At 43.5% G+C, this 21,656-nt stretch overlaps 1 protein-coding gene across 50 annotated transcripts in view; it reads right to left on the bottom strand.

The window, feature by feature from the left end:
* Positions 1-21,656, bottom strand: part of MAP2 (microtubule associated protein 2) — a 222,541-nt gene that overhangs the window by 86,370 nt on the left and 114,515 nt on the right. For 45 of the 50 annotated variants that reach the window (XM_032694080.1, XM_032694109.1, XM_032694079.1 and 42 more), the window contains one exon: positions 16,743-16,802. The exons of the other annotated variants lie outside the window; for them this stretch is intronic. The gene's annotated coding sequence lies outside the window, so the exon portion shown is untranslated. The remainder of the gene's footprint in view (positions 1-16,742; positions 16,803-21,656) is intronic. 50 annotated transcript variants of the gene reach the window in all.

The raw sequence follows: 21,656 nt of genomic DNA, 5'->3' as shown, positions 1-21,656 counted from the left end.
ATGGGGCTGGTTCACCACAGGAAGAAAGGGGGTGCCCATTTTCAACTGTTCTGTGGAATCAACCTGATCACCTCAAGCTAAAAATTTGGTGACACTGAGCTGATGATTAGGTGGGGGACATCAGCAGGAAGATCAGTTGAGAAAGGTGTTCTGGGGTAGGGGTGATACTGAAGAGGAAAAGCACAGGAGCAGCAAGGAAGACAGATGGCCCTTCCAGAAGGACCTGGTTATGTATCCAGAGCTGCCACTTGTAGGAAGTCTGAGGAGATAGTGTATGTAAATGTTTTATAGATGAGATGCTCAAAGCTGTAACAGCACAAGCAAAGTCTTGTATGTTTTCTTTTTCATTTAGGGCAAGCAGTCTGAAACACATGCCCCACCACTGACCTCGACTGACCCAGAGGGGCTGTCTCTGGTTGAAAAGATGATTCATTCACTCTGCTAGAAGGGCTGAATGAATAGGCAGTATTCAGACTGCAGAACACTTACCACTTGGGATTCCCTCAAAATTTAGGTCTGACATGACTGGGTCAGTAACCACGCGCTTTTGTTCCTAACTCCTTGAACAGCAATGTCTCCTTGCATCCTTCAGTGGTTCCCACAAATCAGGTTGATTTTTATGGCTTGCTAATTATTACTGCTAGACTTCTACCAGGCTTCAGGATGAAAAGCAGTATATTGCTGAAAGCTCAGGGCACAAAACTTACAGAATAAATCACTGTCTATCTGGCAGCAACAAAATCCAGCCATGGCAGCCACCTAAATATACACATCTGGATAGTGCTGAACTTTACTTGTTTAAGAATGGAAAGTTTTGTTCTACATTTGTTGACAGAGCATACTGAAGACTGCCAAAAATACAAAAAGAGAAAAAGAAGTAACTGTCACAAATCAGATTTTGTCTAGAGGTGTGTCAACATCTATCACACATACATTAAGGTTGCAAGGTTACACCTCAGGAGTTTGGCTGTGAAAGAAATGAGAGATGACTGCATAATCCTAACTGGGTCTCCATCTGCACATGTACTAAGCTACTGCCTCTCTCCACAAACATATTTTATTCTTCCCATTCCCTCTGCCTAGATTATCCCAGTCTCTACTGCATCAGCTGCCCAGCCCAGCCCTTGCCCCTGTGGGCTTCAGTCCCTCACCCAGGGCCTGTCCATGTTTGCTGTCCAGACTACAGCTTTCACCACTTCAGACTTTGCAGGTTTTATCTTCCTCGTACCAAGGTTCACTTCTAGGTCCTCTCCTGCAGTTTTCATCCCAAGCAGCAGCTTCCTCATTCCCATTCCTCCATTAACTTCCAGTTTTCTTTCCTGGCCTTCTCTCTCATCCAGTCCCTCTCTACAACTTGCCTCCATCTCACTGCTTTCCCATCCCCACCTTTCCCCCATGTATTTTTTTATCAGATTTGTCTCTTCTGCCCCTGACTCCCTGCTTCCACAAGTTCTAGTTCGTATTTTCTAACTTTGGTTGCCTCTGCATTTGAAAGCGTGGACTTCCTTCTCCTCTCCCAGAGACTAAGCAAAGGAGAGGGAGATAATTCTTTTTTTCCCCCCCCACTCACAGTGATATGGCATGACATGTTTTGGGCTGGTCAGGCTCCGGGAGGTTGGAAGCAGCAGAGGCTCCAGCAAGTCTCTCCTGACAACACACTTTCAAAAGGTATGTTGTTCCCGTCTCAACATCAAGGTCAACAAAGAACTTCACAGACAAGATCTTGAGTTAAAACAGCAAACCTGGCTTCCTCAAGCCAGCCTGGGAAGGCAGCCTTGCTCCAGGAAAAGCTTGGGCCAACACATACACATAAGAGCACAACCTGAGCCTGACTGCTAGAGAGGAAAATTGCAGCCTAAGCCACAAAAAGTTTGGCAAAGCATTAATAGAAACAGGGTCTTATAAAGGAAAGTATCAAGCTACCTTAGTTGGCAGCCTCACCTATAAGATCCTGACCAGAAAATGGGTGACTGGATGTGCATGCTATGCTGAGACATGCACCAGCAGGCAGGATTGCTGTATCCATAGTGATGGCAAGTACTGCAGGTCTAATGGTCTGATTTGAAGCACAAGGTGTAAAAAGACCTGCAAAGACTTTTCTAGAGGCACACAAGTCTTCTTTGTATCCCCTGAAAGAAAGTACAGGTTGAGTCAGGGAAAACCATAACAGCTTCCAACAAAGGCATCTCAAAGGCTTTGCTATACCCTCTTCATCAGCAGAGAGCTGCCTGCCGCTCAAATCTGGGCTCTATTCCTGGCCAAACTCCTGCTGCTGCTGGAGACAGAGTTTTCACTTCGGAAGGTTTTCTGCCTAAAAGATAACTCTTTCTCAAAGGCAGTTTCAATTCTTTCTCCCTCTCCCCTCCTCATAGCAAGAGAAATTTTCAGCCTCTCTCTCTGATATGTGAGAGGAGAGAGATAACGTTTACAGAAATGCTACAGGGCTGCTGTGGCCTGGGAGAGTCGGGGGGGCCGGCACTGATAATGCCCAGGAGAAAACAGGAGGTTTGCCTTTCCCTCAGGCCTGGTACTGCCTGGCAGTGCTGAGAAGTTTGTAAGTTTTAATGTCTTTGCCTTCAAAATAAACCCCTTTTTGAACCCTTTCCACTGCCTTGGCATTCATGGGGAAGATACCTGCGTGTGTTCTACCTTACAATGATGTGGAACAAAACAGTCCCTACATCAAATGTTGGGCACCCCTGCAGAACTGTGAAGAATGTACCCATGCAGAAACAGTAGGATACAAACTGTCCCCGTACCAGTGTGTCCTCCTTCAGTCTCACTCCTCTCTCATCCCCTCCACGAGAAAATGAGAAGTGCCTTGGCATCCAGCCCATGTCCTGCACAACACCAACCTCTGAAACACCTGTAAGGACAGTGCCAAATCCTCACAGATGAAAACACTGGTTCAGACATTGAGAATTCCTGAACAGTTCATGGATTGTCAAAGTTTCCTCCCATTGCACACCCAATTTCTGAACTGCATTAGGCTAGGCTGGCATTTGGGGGCATTTTTCCAGGGTACAGTATTGAGGTATTTTCCAGCATCACTGGGTACCCTGCATATGCACTGTCAAAAACAAAGAAATTATGAAAAACACTTTTTTTTTTTTTTTAACACAGTACTTGCATATTATAAAAGGAAGGACTCTGCTGCTGTCCTTTTAGCTGTTTCCAGTTTGAATCACTTTTCATGAGGAAGGCTGCAGCACAAACTAGAAGAATGGAATCCTAAAAGCTCCTTTTCCTGAAGCACTGCTGGGATCAAACCCTGCTGTATGCATACCAATCGGCAGAGATTTTCAGAGAGGATTTACTCTGGTGCTTTGTCAGTGTTTTCTGCGAATATTAAAAAAGTCAAGAGATTTTTCTTGAAGCAAATTTTTGCAGTCCTCAACACATTTCAATTTTCTTCAAATTTCTGAGCAGTTTAGAGGGCTTTACTTGTGAAGTGGGTATTGTTAACATCAGGCTAATGAAGACTACAATATCCATATCATTATTTGTGACATAAATCCCACGATCAAGCACAGAAAATTACCATTTAAAAGATACGACTGATGTTTCAAACATCACCTATTCAAATGATATGCTGCTTTGAAGAAGGCATTGCACTTCATTTTGGTGTTCAGCTTCCAAGGAGCATTGCTCATAACCACTTGCAGCTTCTGAAATATGGAAGGTATTCTTCCCTGTACCAGAGCAAGAAATTACTACTGAGACATGTTTTTAAACAGAAGGTTTCTTTCTATCAATACTAGATGAACTCAAAGGTGACAGGAAGTTACTGTATAATCAGTTCTCTCCATATAGCTAATGCTTCATTGCTGTCTTTTTTCCCAATTGGGTATGAAACCCAATGTGGTTCTATTTTCTTTGGCTCGTGACATTCTACTGCTTTCTCTTCTGGTTTACCTGTTCAAAATCCCAAGAGTTCTTAATGTGAAAGATTTCCAAAGTCAACAAGGAGACTTATGAACACTGAACAATGCTCTCTTTATCATGCCAGAACAACCTCCTGCAGCCAGAAAGGTGCGGAACGAGCTCAAGTTAGGGATGATCAGTGCAGCGTTCACAGTCTTCTGCTCAGATTCCCAGACCAGTTCTAAGTCAGGGGTATCAAAAACGGTCAGGGAAAATACTCTGCATGGCACTAAAACAATTCTCACTCCACCTCTTCTTCAAAATCTTGATAAAAAAATTCATTGCAACTTAATTCCCAACATTCATTTTTCTATTTCAGGAACTGTCAAACAAGGAAGACACAAGATCATAAAAACAGGGGCAGCAGCAAAGCCCAGTGCTGTAGCTATGCTAGGAAATACATTAAGGTCTCTGGATTATCCCAACTCTGCAAATCATTGTGAAGTGTTTATGCAAGGCTAAATTAGATAGGAAACGGTGCAAATGGACTTTTATACACCAAAAAAATAACCAGTCTCTTGGCAGGAAAAAGTCTAAGCACCCAACATGTTCTTGAGAAGGAGGAAGAGCAGAGTAGTGCAGCCTTGCTGCAAAGCAGATCAATACCTGTGTGGAAAGCCAGAGAGAAAAGGAGAGCTTTCTTCCCCATAGCCAAGATGCCTCTGTCCTTCCTCAACCCCTAAGTGCAGCATTCTGTCTTACTGGCAATCCTACTTTCATGACTTTTCTGAAGGTATGGGCTTGGTCCTGCTGACCGAGCCAGGCATGTCTATGCTGGGAGATCACCTATGTACAGCTCCTGAGACAATGCTGTAGTTCTTCAGCAGGTAAGCTACTCAAGGATACTTGGGGTGGGGGTTACAGTGTTAAATCCTTCACTGTTCATATCCTGTAAGCAGGCTGTAGTAAAAAAAAAAACCAAACAAATCACTGGAACTTCATATATCTAAGAGCTGGAAATATCCACTACATTTTCTCATTGCAAATCAATTTTTTTCTCAGCAGCTGAGTGAGCTGTATCTTACATTTTCTGGCACCCCCAGAATTACCAACCTGCATTCCCTTGGTCACTGCCTATCTGCAGGACTGCAAATACATGGCAGTATAAATTCATTAAGTGCAATACAGCATCAAACACAACTGAACATGACACGAGGCAAAGCACCAGCCACAATCAACTGATTCCCATGAGTTAGCATGTCTTAGCCAAGTGGTGTTTACAAGATCAACCCATTAACAGAAGGTGAAGCATTCAATTCAGATCCTTCACAATTTCATTTTAACCCCTTCTTCCTGCTTTTCTCTGCAAATCTTCCTCCATGCAGAAATACAGGATAAATCCACAGAGCACTCCGCAGTTCCTCATACGTTTTCATGTGTGTTTTGATGGGGGCTCACGTTTGCAATGGTGAATCAAAACGTCAGTCAAAAAAACTGACTCCCTCAGGAATTACAAACATGACACAACTGTGACGCCAGAATACATCTAAAAGAATGAAATAGCAATATAAGGAGTACATTATACATTACTTTAATTGCATCCCCTTTACAGAAAGGACAACAATAGAACCTGGTAAAAAGATGATGAACATTTTCTGCATTTAGCAACACCTCCTTCTATTTTACTTCCTTGTCATCTCTGCACCAGAAACCCTGAAACAACCAGCATCACTGCAGTTGTAATGACTTGAACACCCACCTCAAGCACATACAGAAAAAAGTCTAATTTTGTAGGCTTTGGTGCTTTTACATTAAGTTTGTTACCATGAGAACTTGATTAAAATGCCACCCACAAGCTTGCAGAAGGGGGGGAAAACAACAACAAAGCCAAAAAAAATCTACTTTTAATCAGTGGTAGTACACTTGCTGCATTGCAGCATTTTCACAAGCTCCACAACCTTCTGCAGTAAGAGGCAGCAGAGATGCCCATATAGATATATTTTGCTGAATACTTTAGTCTGGAAAAAATTTAGCTGACAGTACAATTGTTGCCCAGTACTATTACACAATATTCCATTCAAGGAAGATAAAGCACACATACATGTCCTGCACCATGCTACAAGGCTTGTTTTGAAAACCAGAGAATTACATGTACGTGCAAGGTGGGGGCAGCTCCTGAGAGCCACTCAGGACAAGAATTTTTTTGGTGGCATCTGAGATAAGGCTATGAAACATTGCTTTTTTTTTCCCCCTCCATCTTATCAATTTGCTAGCTTTATAAATTTACACCGATTTTTATGTATATATATATTTCTAGAAGCTCAAATGTTAGCACTGTATCATCTAGGCTTCTTGCCTTTTTTTTTTTTCCTTTTAATTTACAGTCTGATCTTTGGATTAATGGCCATGGACACTGCATTACTGCAGTCTGACTAGGATCCAGAGTTTGCAGAACAGGCACCCCAAGCCTACAGCCACTTCAAAGCAGGTAATTAGCACTGTGGCTGAATTAAAAGCCAGTAACAAACCACACAAAACAGTTTGTTCAGCAGTGTACATGTTAAATGCTGCAGTTGATGCAGACTAGGAATGCCATGCAGCCAGTGGTGGGCCACAAAAAGGGAAGAGGCCCACACCTCTAATCAGAACAACTTACTAGCCACTTAGTCAAGGAGTCATGTCACACAGCTCTCTTAGAACAGACATATCTACTCCTCCACAGAAGGGAAACAATTGTAATTAAGAGACTGGCTAGACTGTATCCCATCCCAAGTGAGAAAAGAGTGAACTTCCCCATGAAAGATCAATCTCCCTCTCGAAGGCACTGTCTGTGCCAAAGCATGAGGCATCCTTAGACTTCAAATCCATCAGCCCCAAGGGGAAATATCTATTAGCCAGAGAGAGAGATGGCAGGACTATGCCAGAAACTCTGGCTACTATCTTCTCAAGAGGGAAATGTAAACTAGGTTGAAAGAAGGGGAAAAAAACAGACCTTTGATATAACTTCAGTAGAGCAGGCAGGTCTCCCAGTTCTTCACCTACATCTTTACACGACATTAGCAGCTGGTCTCCCCATTCTGAACGTGTGCACAATGTGTGCACTTCAGCTGTACTTCCACCTGTCACGAGTTAAGCATTGCAGATGATAAAGGATTCCGCTAGAGGAGGGGACAAATCCATGAACCAGAAGCAGTGGACACCATGAAAGATGGTGATGTCCCACCTGAATTGCACAGGCTGGATTGGGAAATGGTACTACCTATGCTGGGGGAGGCACAAACCTCTTCCAATGACACCAGAGGCGCTCTCAGAGCCATGCAAAAAAATACAAGTGTACTTGCTTGAACTTAGAACGTAAGATGGGGAGTGTGGCATAACCTCTACCAGGCAAGATCCTAAAGGAAATTTTTTTACATCACTGTCAGTCATATTTTGGGGAGGAATTTTATGCAGCATCCATCATGAGTGATTTCATTGAGGTCAGGAGAACTACCTTGACTTAACTCAGCTCCAAATCTGGCACCCACTGGCTGCCTGGAGCTCCCACATCAACCTCTTCCTGTTCCCATACACTTCCATGGGATGTACACTATGCAGGCAAAACATGAGCAAAGCTTGACCCTACAAGACCATAGGCACATCATACCTGAGGGTGGGACATGGCTCAATGAGATATGTGGGAAGAGGGCTGAGGTGGGACGTACAGAGCAACCAGAATTACAGCAGCCATGGCTGAGCCCTATAGAACCTGCTTCCACACCTAGGGCCCACAATGCTGTGGATGTGCCAGTCTAGGCCAGCAGGAGCAGCTCAGACAGCCCCTTGGCTCTTTTGGCATAATTTAATACAATTATAGAAAAAATAATAATAGAAAAAACTATAGGAAAAAATGCATAATTTTCTATTTTTCCCCCCTCCTTTCCTTCTCTCTTTCTTTCTGCTAATTGCAGCAAATCTGGGATCATGCTCCCAAAGAGAGGAAGAGGAATGCTTACAATCATCCAAACCTCCCAGCGACTAAGAACAAAACTTTTCTGTGTTTAAGAAAAAGTTTGGCTTACCCTTCATAGACATAGACTTTCCAGGAGATTAATAACATTAGAAATTATAAGACACTTTAAATAGATTTCCCTTTTATTATCTGTTGGCTGCTAAGACTATGATTGCCTCACCTCTTCGCTGGATTATTGTTAATTTATTATTTGCTGGCAATTTATCTTCTTCTATTAGGCATTAGCTGCATAGAATTTGCTAAAATTGACCAAGGGATGAAGAATTTCACACACCGATGTAAGTGCCTTCAAGATTATCTCACTCAAAAAGAGGTTTTCTTCCTCCTACAACTGTGGTGTAATGCAGATATTCCTAAATCACAAGAGTCTTCTGAAAGGCAGAACAGTTTTATGGTTAAGTCACTGAGGTTCAAGAGCAGAATTAGTCCAGGTCCCTGCTGTTCACCTGTCACCATGACCTCAAACTTATGAATAAACAAGCCCGTACCTCAGTTCTCCCAGCTGTAAAACATGGATTATAATATTCATCCTGTCTGTAACTTGCCTATTTATGCCGAAAACCCTCCAGGGCAAGGGCTGTCTCTTCCCATATGTGCAAGGATGCTCTGGCTTCCAACCAAAACCTCTGCATCCAGATTTCAGAAAGTTTTGCTCAGGAAAGGACATTTATCAGAGACAGCATCCGCCTGGAGGCAGCACAACAAACTTTAAGCCACAAAAAGAAGATCCAAAAGGAGTCACTGGTCAATGACATCAGAGCCTGAGTGACTTCCAGAGCACACTGAGAAAGCAGAGGCACCTGGGACATGTGTGCTTGACAGCTCTGGGGAACAGAGGCAGCCCTGAGCTCAGGCAGTCTAACAGCTCTGGTACTTACATGCCTAGAGCTCAGCTCAGACCCCCAGTGCTGCTGAAAGGGACCTTGAGCTCTTAAAACTCTTGATGGTAAGCCAGGACTACCAAGAATATCCACAGTTTAAAATATGGAGTGAAGTCTCTGATGAAGGTTGTAGCCCACAAACTACATTAAGGAGTCCCTGCTGTTGTTGTGAGCAGAAGAACAAATGAAAATGCAGATTCTTATTTCAACTCCATAAGGCTGTTGGCCTGACCAACTGGGTTGTTTCTAAATGACTTAATTCCTTCACAGAATCTCCATAACACTTCCTACATCATTCCTCCAGGGATCTATATAAAACTTGCTGCATTTCTTCTTCTGATGGATGCTCATTTCTAAAAATACTTTTACCAAGAACTGCCTTTGGTAGGAATTAAAAATGTGACACAACATAGTGCCAAAATTCATTTCAGAAAACATAAATCACAAGGTATGTACCAAATTGCCAATACCAAGCTGACTCCACAACTACATAACAGGTCCTTAAAATTTCTCCCTGACATTGAACCAGTATTGTAAACACTCTGCTTTGATTCTGCTGTGTTACCTCAGCTGAAGACATGTGAAAGTACAAGCAACTCAAAAACATTTGGTCCCTAATTGTCTCATTCTGTTTGTGCTCTGGCTTCCTGTCTCTGCCTGTCTGCTGTGTCTGTCCATATCCATAACTGTGAATCAAACTGGCCAATTTCTATCATGTCTGACAGAAGATTCTAAGCTCCCACCTATCACCTCAGGAAATCCACAGATGGGTAAAGGAGAGAGAGGATATTAAGTGCTTCTATGAAGGGAAATACAAGAAGGGCTCATGCCGTGTTTCTCCTGTCTGCCAATGTCCTAGTGGTCTAATCAGTGGATGTGGAGTTCACATGCAGCCATAACATAAAGACAGAGGATAAAACAGGTGTTGGTGAACCTGCAGAGAATGGGAAGTCACTGCAGAGAAGATGTAGAAAGTTGCTGAGAAAATGCTACGTGGAACTCAAAGTCAGGAGATCCCAAAGGTCCAAGGAGTAAATGGAGATAATTTAGTGAAGAATCAGAAGAACAACACAGGGAAGGAAAGTCGGGGATGCAGGAAAGAACCAAGTGCTGTGGTTCTGAAAGATCACAGGAGAGAGTGTGGATCTTCCACGGGGAACCAAGGGGATGAGAAAACCAGTGGTACATGGTACCATAGGAAGGGAATACAGGGAAAGTTAGGGGTAGACTCAAGGTAGAGTAGTGATAAATATAACAAGCTCTAAGTAGAAAGTCAACACTGGATGCCACCCCACACTGACAAATAATATCCATTTATTTTATTTACAAAACAGTTAAATTGGCAACACCACTTCCAGCAACGAGCTGAAGTCAAACTAAGAGGAAGTCCTGACTTCAGGCATTTCAAAGTACAGATGCGTTCTGGTAGGTCTAGGTACATTTCAGATTGCAAGAGAAGGTACTTTCATTACTTTACCAGATCTTCCTCACTCAGGGTAGAAAGAAATAGCTTTTCTCATCTTTACTTGGTGTTTTTATTGCTGGCTGAAGACCAGTAACAAACATTCAGAACCTAGGGGGAAAAAGGGCAGGGGAGAGGATCCAATTCCATTCTAAGGCCAACATTTCAGTGGAGCTGAACTATTTGGTCTATTTCTGTTCCTTGCTACATTGGTCAATATGCAGAAATACGGAGCTGCATTACTAACTAACTTCTGCGATACTAGAGGGAACAAAATTCCCAATGGAAAACATGCTAAAACAGTGGAGACAGACAAGAGATGAAGCTGGCCTCCTGTATTTTACAACTCATCATACACTGGATTTTAAGTAAAAAAAACCCAAACACAAATAAAATAGGCTGTAGGTTGTATAATGATGTGCTTTCATGCTGACATATCCCAGGTGAACTGCACCACATGAGGATGGTTCTCCATCCACAACTTGCCAGTGTGAACTATGGAGTCTCTCAGGCACTAATCACACTGACAAACATGGTCTCACCTGCGTGCTGTCTGGCTGCTTACACCTCCACACCTCTGTGCAGATTTAACTGTCAGCTCTTTTGGGTCTGGAACAACTCTGCTGTTTGAGCACACAGCATCTAACACAACAGTGATCTAACCCAGACTTGGACACCTAGTTACTAATATTATGGTAGCTACAGCAATGAATCATGAAGAATTAAGAATCACAGCAAAAGCTGTTGCACACAGTATCTAGTTCCCAGGCATGCTGCCATTTACCTTAGACTTGATCCTGTCATGTCTAACTCTGTTTTCAGCACAGAGTGGATGTTCTTATGATTTTTAGCAGGGAAACTGATGCAGGAGTAACTGTACAGGCAAGCAAAACACTTTTTCTAGCCCCAAAGAGGTCATAACTGAAATAAGGATACCAGGGAGTTGTTATTAAGGGTACACTGCAGAAAAACCTTACAAGTGTAGGTACAGGTAACATTATGAATCACTTGTTGAGGCAGGACTCTCAAAGTGCCTCGCAATCTACCCCAGATATCCCACACAGACATAGCAAAAGGCAGAACAACTGGCAATCCTGCAGTCTCCTAATGTAAAATTCAAGGATGATTTGATGACTCTGTCTGTAATGTCAGGATCTCACTTCTCACATCAAGACCTCACCTGAATACAAATTCCACAGCGTGTTACATCCCTCTCCCTGCGTAATTATTCCAGCTGCCCGACGTGTCATGGTTAGAGACCGGACTGAATATTAACTTCCTGCTTCAGAGGGATTAAAAATAAAGGCAAAAAAAATGACTCATCTTAAGGATGACAACTATAGTATTTTTTGGTCATGATTATGAAAAGTTTTCTTTCATCAACTATGCTGGAAAGAACATTAGGATTCAAACATCTGTTCTTCCCATTAAGTGTTGCTCCTCAATACAAACGAATCTGTTTCTCTCTCAAACTCACCTCAAGGAGAATGCTCACAGCATTCCCATTACTGCCACTACCTCTTTCAAAAGCACAAATACCAACACAACTGCTTAAATACACATAACACTGACTCCGAGTATCAGGTTCACTAGCTCTCCATGCAGGGGCTGGGATGCACTCAGTGACTCCCACGACAAAGCCATTTACAATTATTAAGTGGGAATGGGATAGTTTTTTCCTCGAGTGCTTCACAGGCAGCACTGACTTCCAGCCCCTCTCAGTGCTGAGGTAAAAGCACATCCCCGTGTGCTGTATCCCCATCCTGACACCAGCCAGAACCAGATACTTCATGGGGAAGTTCTGGAGAGGGTAAGTTTTCAAAAGGATGTCCATGGCAAAAATTCAACCGCCTTCAGGAGAGCTGAGCTTCTACTCCATGGTGTTGCGTCTTCTTACCCTCCACATCATCCAGTGGGAAAAACTCACAGTTATGAGAATTCAACATGAGCACACCAGACTGGTTCTTGAGCTACAGGAAGTATTATGTTGACTGATGGAGAAGAAGCAATTGCAGTAAGTGTTCACAAAACCAAAATCCAGCTCAACAACTCACCTTCACCTTGCTTAATTTTGCCTCTCTATAAAGTCACTTAAGTACTGCACAGAAATGGAAAAGCTCAGCATCAGGGTTGGCTGCTGATCCTGATAAAGGTATCAAGCACAAGCTGCAACACACAGAACACTCCTGTCTCCCTTCCTTACCAATCTCTTCCTCAAAACTAAACTCCTTTGCTCATCACGACAGAGGGAAAAGGAAGCATGACATTTCCCTCTTCCTCTCCCCTCCTGGTCTCTCTGGCCCATCTCTTGCATCCAAGGAGTTGAGAGGAGGTTTACTAAAAAGCTGCAGCAACTCAAGTAACCTCTGCCTGTCAATTCCTGCCTGAACAGTTTTGCTTCTCAGCTGTAAACAACTTTTAAGTATTTATTAGTGACTCAGCCTGCTACATAAGAGTATTACTAACACCACCATCACAATTATGATTTGATTGTGACAGGGGACATTCTCCTTCCTTTCCATTGCTTAACAATCATGTCTGAATCCTTTCAAAATGTAGCAAATTCTACCTTTGATAGCTGACAAATACAAGGAGTGCCGTGCTCAAAATTGCTTGTTTCAAAACAGGTGTTTACAAATGAATGAAGGTGCAGATAATGGCTATTAAGATGATCAGAAGAAAGGAGAGAAGAGACAAGTTGATTATAAAATTGATGACAGCCCTCCTTTCAAAGGAGGAAGGAGACAGATGGATGCTAAGTGATAAACACAAAGGTGGAAAAACCAAAAGCTAGTTTGGTACAAGGACCCTGTGGCCATTGTAAGTTTTAGCTGGAAGCTGAAGGTTTCTTGCAGGTGAGATTGCAGAACAACCTACTGGTTGGCAGGAAACTAGTTTTAAGAGGAAGGTTGATGAAGGAGGATTGGATGCCACACTGGCTGTGACAGCAAATGTGCTAAGAGTCTCCTTCAGCCCTGTGTCAGAACCACCCAGGTGGGGCCTCCTTGCAGCTCTCTAATGCAAAGCAGGAGACAATCAAGCCAGCTGCATGGGAATACAATGCCAATAACAACACTAAGCTATACCTTGCACTCTGCCCAGCTATAATTTTCCCCTAGTGCTACAAAGATCACTGACAAAAAAACCAAAAAACCTAAGTAAGCAAAATGAAAAAGGAGAACAACATCTCCAGAACTTTTGATTCTTCAGAAATTAAGCCAAAACTACTTCTGCAGATACTACAAGAAACCCTTCTAATGACTATCAATTCATATCCCCTTTCCTAAAAACTCTCTTAATCATTGCTCACTGACATCTTTCTGTGCAGTGTTAGCTTTCAACCACTGGTGAGGGAAATTTCTAAGTCTGAAATACAAGCTATGGTGTGCTTAAAGTGCAGTCATTTAAAGTGCAATTAGCTCTCTGTGAAATTCATCTAAGATGCACGTGTGTCCAAAGAGGCTCCAGCCTAATCGAACAAAGTATTCACACACAAACCTGCTCCCTGAGTGCTGTCCTCAAGGCTCTGCTCAGGATGTCTGCTGCCAAGCTGCCTCCCCATCTACGGACCTCTCCTTCTGAGCATCAGTAAGTTCACAGCAGAAAAAAAAGTGCAATTAACGCTTATACTCAAAAGGCTACTCAAAATTATTCGGAATCTCAGTGTGACTGAGCCTCTGGAGGGTGTTAAGAGTCCTTCCCTCCTGCTTAGAAACAGCCTCAGACGAGCGAATTGTCTCGGTGCCTTCCCGTTTTGGAGTCCCTTCACAGACCCACACAGAGAGACAGCACAGTGAAAAGCTCATGCCAGAAGGAGATACTGAGTTTGTTCACAACACACAGGGAATGACAGGCCCAGTGGTCAATGTGGAGTCACTACAGCCGCTCCAGAAGCATTAGATGCAAAACTACACTAGCAGAGAATTGCATAATGCTTCCAAAGCTGAGCCTTCAGCAACAAATGCTGCAAACAGGCTCAGAGGGACACGAGTTTTACCACCCATCCCTGTAGCCCTCTGTGACACCTTGTTGGTTCTGTTACTCCTCCTCCCCATCCAACACCCCAGCCTTGGGGGATCCAAGGGGGCAACAAAACAGTCTCCTCTTCCTGAGCCCCCACATCCTGTATCACAACATTCCCTGTGGCATATTATTTCCACCATTAATCCTCACTGTTAGTCACCCAGAGACAAAGGGACACAGGAGAGACAGCAATACTCACAAGACATTATGCTTAGGTTTTATCTCCTAACCACCAATGCAGTGACCTTGTGCAGAAAACACTAGTTCTGATGTGTGATTGTTTCGCCCTCTTTTCATTTCGGACTCGCCCACTTTTTAAACTGTCTGTGGCATCTCACCAGCACCAAGAGGCTACGGGGCACTCCATGGACACATTCTTTATTTCAAGAGCAGTAATTTAGGCCTGTGGGACCTGCAGAGACAATTTAAGCCTTGCACAGCAGACATCTGAGAATTTACTTTATCAACAGTGGAATATTATCAATAGCAAGACAGCGAATGCAATAAAACTGCCTGTTACTTTAAGCCTTACAAGCTAATTTAATCCTTCATTTAGTACTCGCACGCTGCTGCAAGGGTATTCCGGGGCCATGGGAAAATTCCTGAAGCTTGTAGGATCACTGTAAGCAGCCTTATGGTGCCCTGCTCCCTGACAGATGCTGGCAGGGAGCCAGCCTACAGGCACGCTGGGTGTTTTATGTGCCCCCAGGGAGCCAATGCCAGGGCCATGGTGGCTCGAGCCCTCCCGCAGTTCACAGCCCAGGAGGAGAAGGGGTCCTTCCCAAACTGCTTGGCTTCCAAGAGAAGGAGTAGCACTGAAATTTTGGGAAACAATGAGAGGCATCTTAAACCTCCTGCCAGCGGCAGGTGTCTCAGGGACAGGAGAGGCTGGCAGACACAACCTTTATGTTCCTCCACATGGCAGGGCTGTGCTGTCACAGCTTGTGAGAGAGAAAAGTTCACGGATGAAAAGTAAACTGTCTGGTAGTTGTGTGCCTGCTTTTTACAGCCTACAAACCTAGAGAGCCAAATTTGACCTTCAGTTTTCATTTCCTTCAAATTCATACAACCAGGAGAGATTTCACGCAGAAGTAAACTAGGGGCTGGTCAGGAAATTCATACATTTATAGGCTTATAAAAGCTCAAGAAGTCCAAAACCAGCCTTGTACTCAATACATACACACAAAAATGCATATGTGCATGTCCACACAGATGCCAGAGCATATACTACTACCTTTCTTCATCCTGTAGTATCAGCTTCCCTTCCTTTACACCTGTGCTTGACCCTTATATTTTTTCATCATTAAGTATCCTGGCAGCCTCAGAAGTATGGCACAGACTACTTGAGGAGAATAGGGGAGATTGATTTTGCTCACAGCGTAAGTTTAACCTCACAGAAGAAATGTGTCCTAAACTGGCATAATCCAGCACCTTCCTTTTTATTAGTGACAACACAAAGGTGGTAATTTATATCAGCTGAATAAAATTCTTATGCATGTGTATTTGTTCATGCTACTCTTTAAACAATGCAGAGTCTGAGCCTCTTCCAGCTTGTTGAGCTGAGATCCTGGGGAGGGGACCACAATGCTGTTATCCCTTACACAAACTTCTGCAGGCAACTCCTGTGCTCACTGAAACCCTCTTGTTTTGCTTGTGTTGCAAGGCCAGAGCAAACACACCACCCCAGAAGAGTGGAAATATTTCCCCCTGCCCTGCCTAAGTGAAGTTACACCAGCAGAAGCTCAGGCTCACACCACATTTCTCCCTTACACTTCGCATGTAGATTTTCAGTCAAACTCCATTCCCATTTGCTGAAGTCTGTCTTTGGCGTTTCAAACTCATGCTTGTGAGAGCAGAAACTACGTTCTCTTGTAAATCAAACTGAAATGAATACATTTACATACAGAAATGCTGACAAAACCAGTATCTGCTTATCTACATTACAGAGGCAGGACATGTTCTCTCTAACACAGTCTTCTGAGATAGGAGCCTCCTGAATGTTTTCTCTTGCCCAAAAAGGAGAAAAAGTGCATTTTTTTGATCTAACCCAATGATTTTCAATTCTGGAGATGTGGCAACTTTATGCTTGTGATTACTCTGCCACACCACTCTCATATTTTCTGTGGTACGACTCAGTGCAGTGGCAGGAGACAAACCAGAGCAGTGTGCAGCAGTGTGCAGCAGCACCGTCATCTCTCTCAGATGCTCTGCCTTTGTATCAACACCATCTTATAGACTCACACAGCTTAGGCCCTTTCCACCCAGGGCTGTAAGCAGGTTCTTGCTTAGCCAAAAGCAAGACAGCTGCTTGGACAATGGGTACAGTGACTCCCATCAGACACAGGAGGCTTTTAAAGTATAACCCAAGGCATTTTACAAAAGCAGAAACTAACCCAAGAAAAATGAAGTATTCCAGGAGCTAGAGGAATTTTCTCAAGCCTCCTCCATCTGTTGAAGCAGCCTCCTTGGGAAACTACGCCAACAAGTTAAAAGGTCATACCTGTTTAAGCAGATGGTAGGATGTTGTGTCTGGTTGTTAAACAATAGAAACTCTCTGTTCCTATGAAGAAATAGAAAAATACACACTCTATTTAGTCTTTATGCAGTGAATTTAGCATAAATTCAACACTAAAAACACTATAAGATGCCCTTACATCTTACATGTACACTTTTCCAAGCCTTTTCCTCTCAGCTTTATTTCCCAAGGCTCACTTGAGACACATTCATTCAGATCCTCTGTTATGTTCCGCCTGCTTTGGGACCACCAAGGAGCTGCTTAATCCCTAGGCCTGCCCTAAAAAAAGCTGGCAATGGCTCTAAAAACCTATCCATCAGAGCAGGCAAATGGAGCACAGCACAATTCCAGCCAGACTCCCTCCACTAGGAGATCTGTCAGGGCTGCTACATGCACAGTCTCTACTGCAGGGGAATCCCAAGAAAGAACCAGGAAAGGGGTTGCAAAGATGCACAGAAAGTAATGGAAGAAGAGTAAGAACCACTCCCCCCCAGGCTTCCCAGTATAACACTTCAAAGCAGCTGAAGATACAAAGGCAGGGAACTACTCCAATTTCTTCTTAAAACTGTTTTTCTTGCCTAATTTGTAGTACAGGGTCTTAAGTTCTCTCCACTTTACCTGGGAAAAATAGCAAAGGTTACCACAGATGTTTGTAACCCTTTTTAATCACAGAGAAATGCCTGGGCACTAAATGTAGTTAGCTTGCTGAAATAGCCTCTGCATGCCCTGTTATACATCCTCTCTCCTTATGCTAAGTTTTTGGTCAGAGCACACTGGGGAAAACATTACAGATGCAAGCAGCAGACAGACACTGAAGGGGAGACACTTTCAAGGAGAAAGGGGCCTCCTTGCCACGTATGTCCTTGAGTACCCCCCAGCTATTACGGGGACAGCTATCACCTATATTTAAGGCTGCAGCTTCTCAGGTCCAAGACACTTGTAATTTTGATGATTTTAATTGTTCAGAATTAAATCCCAATAAATGATATCTGACTCAAGCTAATACTTTCTTTTGGGAGTTGGTTGTTTTAAAGCTTCAGCAAGAACAGGCTGGGCATTCCCAGGAACTAGAGGAGTGAGAAATACATGACTGAACCAAGTTAAAAAGAAGGACAGTATTAATGATAAAAAGTAGGATGCAAGTATGCAAATAGAGAGAATCATAATGTATACACACAAAGGGGACTAACCTTAAGCCAAAGAGCTGTTCAGGCTTTTCCTTTTTCCTGGACTCACTCTGAATTAGTCTACTTGCCTCCAGCATGACACTGGCATGAGGCTGTGCTAACTATAGCTTTCCACCAGTTTGTCCAGTTAACATCCAGCAAGAACTGAAAGATTTTGCTGCCCTGAGGGGGAAGGTTTCAGATGGTTCTGACAGCAAATAAATGAAAAGTGACTGCTCCACCTTAGTGCAGAGGCTGTCAGTAGAGTATACCATTCAATTACAAGCAATAATTAGTTACAGTAAATGAGCTATGTGGAAACGAGGCTCCAGCCAGCATCAATTCTATCCACCCGCAGGACGAAGAGGAATGTTAAAATAAGCTAATTAAATTTTCTCTGGCTCAGCAGAAAGATCGATGTTCCTGAGAGCCGAGTGCTGGGCACGCGGTGTCCCAACAACCCTCCGATGTGTCACTGGTGCAGTACAACGCCAGGCAGCCACAACCAGAGGAGGTAGAAGCACTCCTCTTGGGAGGGGCAAACAAAGGGAACAGAGGCATTCAACAGGGACATTAACAGAAGGGTGGACACGCCTGCAACACCTATTCCAGATGGTCAGATGGCATTTTTACCAAAATCAGACTGTGCTTTGCACTTTCATTGTCTATTCTGCCACCACTGAGCATGTGTTCTACTAGCCTGAACTGAAATCTCAATCACTTCTCTGCTAAAGGTCAGCTGCAATAAATGTGATATTAACCAGCAGCAGAATACCAAAAATACCAGACAATCAAAATACAGATGCCAGAAGTGGGCAGCAGTTTTATACTGCCCCAGGACTTTCCTGGAGACAGGCTGTAATCAGCATTTTCACCTCTTGCTGACCGAGAAGAAAATGATTTGTTTCAAAGGTTCTTCCCCTAGGAAACAGAAGACACCTGCCCACACAGAGGCACCCACAGCTCCATTCAGGGCAGTTATCCAAAAAGCAAGAAGTTAACATTTAAGTGCCTGGTCAGAACCTGGCACTGCATATAGCAATGGGGTTTTCCACTTCCTGCAAGCATCTTCTAATAATCACCGGGCGGAGTCTCTTAGAAAGGGTTTCTTTTTGTTTGTTTTTCTCCCAAACCCTCTTGCTTGAGACAGAAACCCCTGGAGAACCCATCCCAATAAGGAATTTACTGAAACCGGCAGTGTCTTTAGAAGGGCTCTGTGCTCCAGTGAAAGGACATGCTGGTTTATTGATGCCCTGGAGCCAGGACAGCAGGAGATTGTGCCTTGGCTGCTCTAAGCACCACCTTTCACAAAGGACAGGGCACAAAACAAACGAGTTGTTTTGTCACTCCTAATGGAAACCTATCATTAATAGACCCTTTAATCTTGGATGTGGAAACCTATGTCAGGATATGCAAGCTTATCACAATGAAGAAAACTCAGTCTTGTTCACAAATACAGGCTGGTAGGTGCATTTAGCACACATTTCCTTTCACTGAAGCACAGTGTACGGATTCTCTGTTAAGGAAGACTAACAGTCTGGACAGCCCTAGGCTGGATGCACTGTGACTTGGCACCAAATGGTCAAGGAAACCTGTTTATTTTGGCTCTGCCATTTGCCTGTGGATCAAGCATGTCAGCAACTGCATCCTACTTCCTCTGCTATGTATGTTAGGGATTGCATTTCCTTTTTTTTTGGCGAACACTTTGACATCTATCCATAAAAACTGATAGAAAAAACACAATGTGCATACACACACACCCCAATGGCGGAGGGCTGAGGGTCTCTTTCATGCACAAGCTATTTGTAACTATTCTTTGCTAATGTGCACCTACTCCTGCTTATCCTCTTATCAAACATTCAAAACCAACTGGATTGGTAGGTTCATACATTGTATTCAATTTTAAAAATGTCTTTTAAAGGAACTGCTTCCCTTTCTTTCACGGGGCGTGTTCAAAGATTCCTGTATGACCTACCCAACAACACACCTGTTCTGCACAGTTATCTACCATGAAAATCGTAAGGACTAACTGCATACTTTTCCTAAGCAACTCCACTTGTTCCCCTCAGAGAGGAGCTATTATCCTGAGGGGTCAGCCCATCCACCAGAGGCCCTGACTGTGCCTTGCAGAGATCTATCAGCTTCACCGAGCTGCCTGCAGAAACGCATATTTAGGATTATAAACTCTTCACTCTGGGAGCTTGTCTTCTGCCACATATACCCCCAGAGAACGTGCATGCGATGATAAAAGCCTAAACTGCCACAAATTACTTTTAAGCATTTAGTGCTTTGCCCAACAATGCTGCAAATGGATCCGATCCATCAGCACCAAACCTTTCTACATTCTTCCTTTCACGCTCCCTCCTACTTTCCATGTGCCCCATGCCTTCCCCTGGCAGCAGAGGCTTAAAATAAGATAAACATTTTTCAAAGGCATGCAAAGAAAAATAATCTGGTATCTGGAGGGCAGAATTCACTACACGTTTATTATTTTTCAGTTTCCAAAGTGCTACGGAATGAAGGTCAAATATATCTGAATTTCAGCTGGTGTTGATGCCGACAGCGAATGTCTTTAAAGCACTGCAACTAAAGGAGGCCATTGAGAGGCCAGCTTATGGCTGCTGGAAATTGCTGACCATCAGCACAAGTCAGCAGCTTACCCTGGCTGCAGATGTGGCCCTGAAATTCAGAAAGGACTGCAGCAGATGTTGCCTCAACTTGGGAATCAAACATTCACATCAAATTTTTCAGTAGGTGAAAAGAAATTTTTAAAACTCTTCAAGTTGAGAGAAATCGATTCATGGGGAAAAGCATCTTGAGGTTGCTACTGCCAGTCTGAGCAGCTCACAGCCATGAAGGTAGAGGAGGCAAAGCCTGGCTTGGTTCTGACTGTGAGGAGGAGATGGGGAAGATGAAAAGCCCTCTCAGCATCCAAGAATCTTGGGTAACTGGAGCCTGAAATATGCAGCAGACAGGAGACACTGTTCAATCACTTATGGAAATCAAGGTTAGCAGTGTCAGCACACTTGGCTTGAGAGGAAACAGTTTCCTCATCCTCTTGGCGCAGAAGTAGTGCATTAGTGGCTGCCAGTACGGAAGGATTAAAGAAAGGAAACAGAGAAGGACAAGGACAGCAAAGGATAAAATGAGTATGTCAATATTTTCACAGCTTGCATACAGAAGCCCAGCTAGGACCCCAAGGGGGTTTTGTTTCAGGAACCTCAGAGACAGAGACAATTGCTACATTTGATGAAAATATAAGGTGTCTGGGTTTTACAAGTGGTGTCTCTAATAGCTTACCTGATTTTATAACTAGCAGGGAAAGAAACTGTTCTGATGACAATTCCTGCTAAAGGCATTTGAGGCATTTTGTCGTGTTTACTGGCATAGACCTGTCATTAACACGCCACTTCTCCTAACCACAACTTAGTTCCTTTGTAGTTGCTCACTGAAGACAGGTCTGGGGGCTGTTTTCCTGGTCTTGTCAAGATGAATTTTAATGCATACTGCTTGTAAGGTGTACCACCTGCTATTTTATATCTACAATTTATTGTATAATGAGTTCCTGTAAATTCTTATGATAGCTTAAAAGACTTGCAAAATGAATTGCTGGCCCAGTTCATCAGCAAAGCAGTCACTGAGTTCCTCTTGTCACCCCCTTCGGCCGCAGCTCTGGCTGGCTCTCTCCACAGAAGCATCTGACCTCCAGGAGAAAGGCCATCATAAGACTCTC

Source organism: Chiroxiphia lanceolata, chromosome 7, assembly GCF_009829145.1.
Source record: "Chiroxiphia lanceolata isolate bChiLan1 chromosome 7, bChiLan1.pri, whole genome shotgun sequence".
Lineage (NCBI taxonomy): Eukaryota > Metazoa > Chordata > Aves > Passeriformes > Pipridae > Chiroxiphia > Chiroxiphia lanceolata.
The sequence above is the reverse complement of the archived record's forward strand: the minus strand, read 5'-3'. Positions and strand labels throughout refer to the sequence as shown.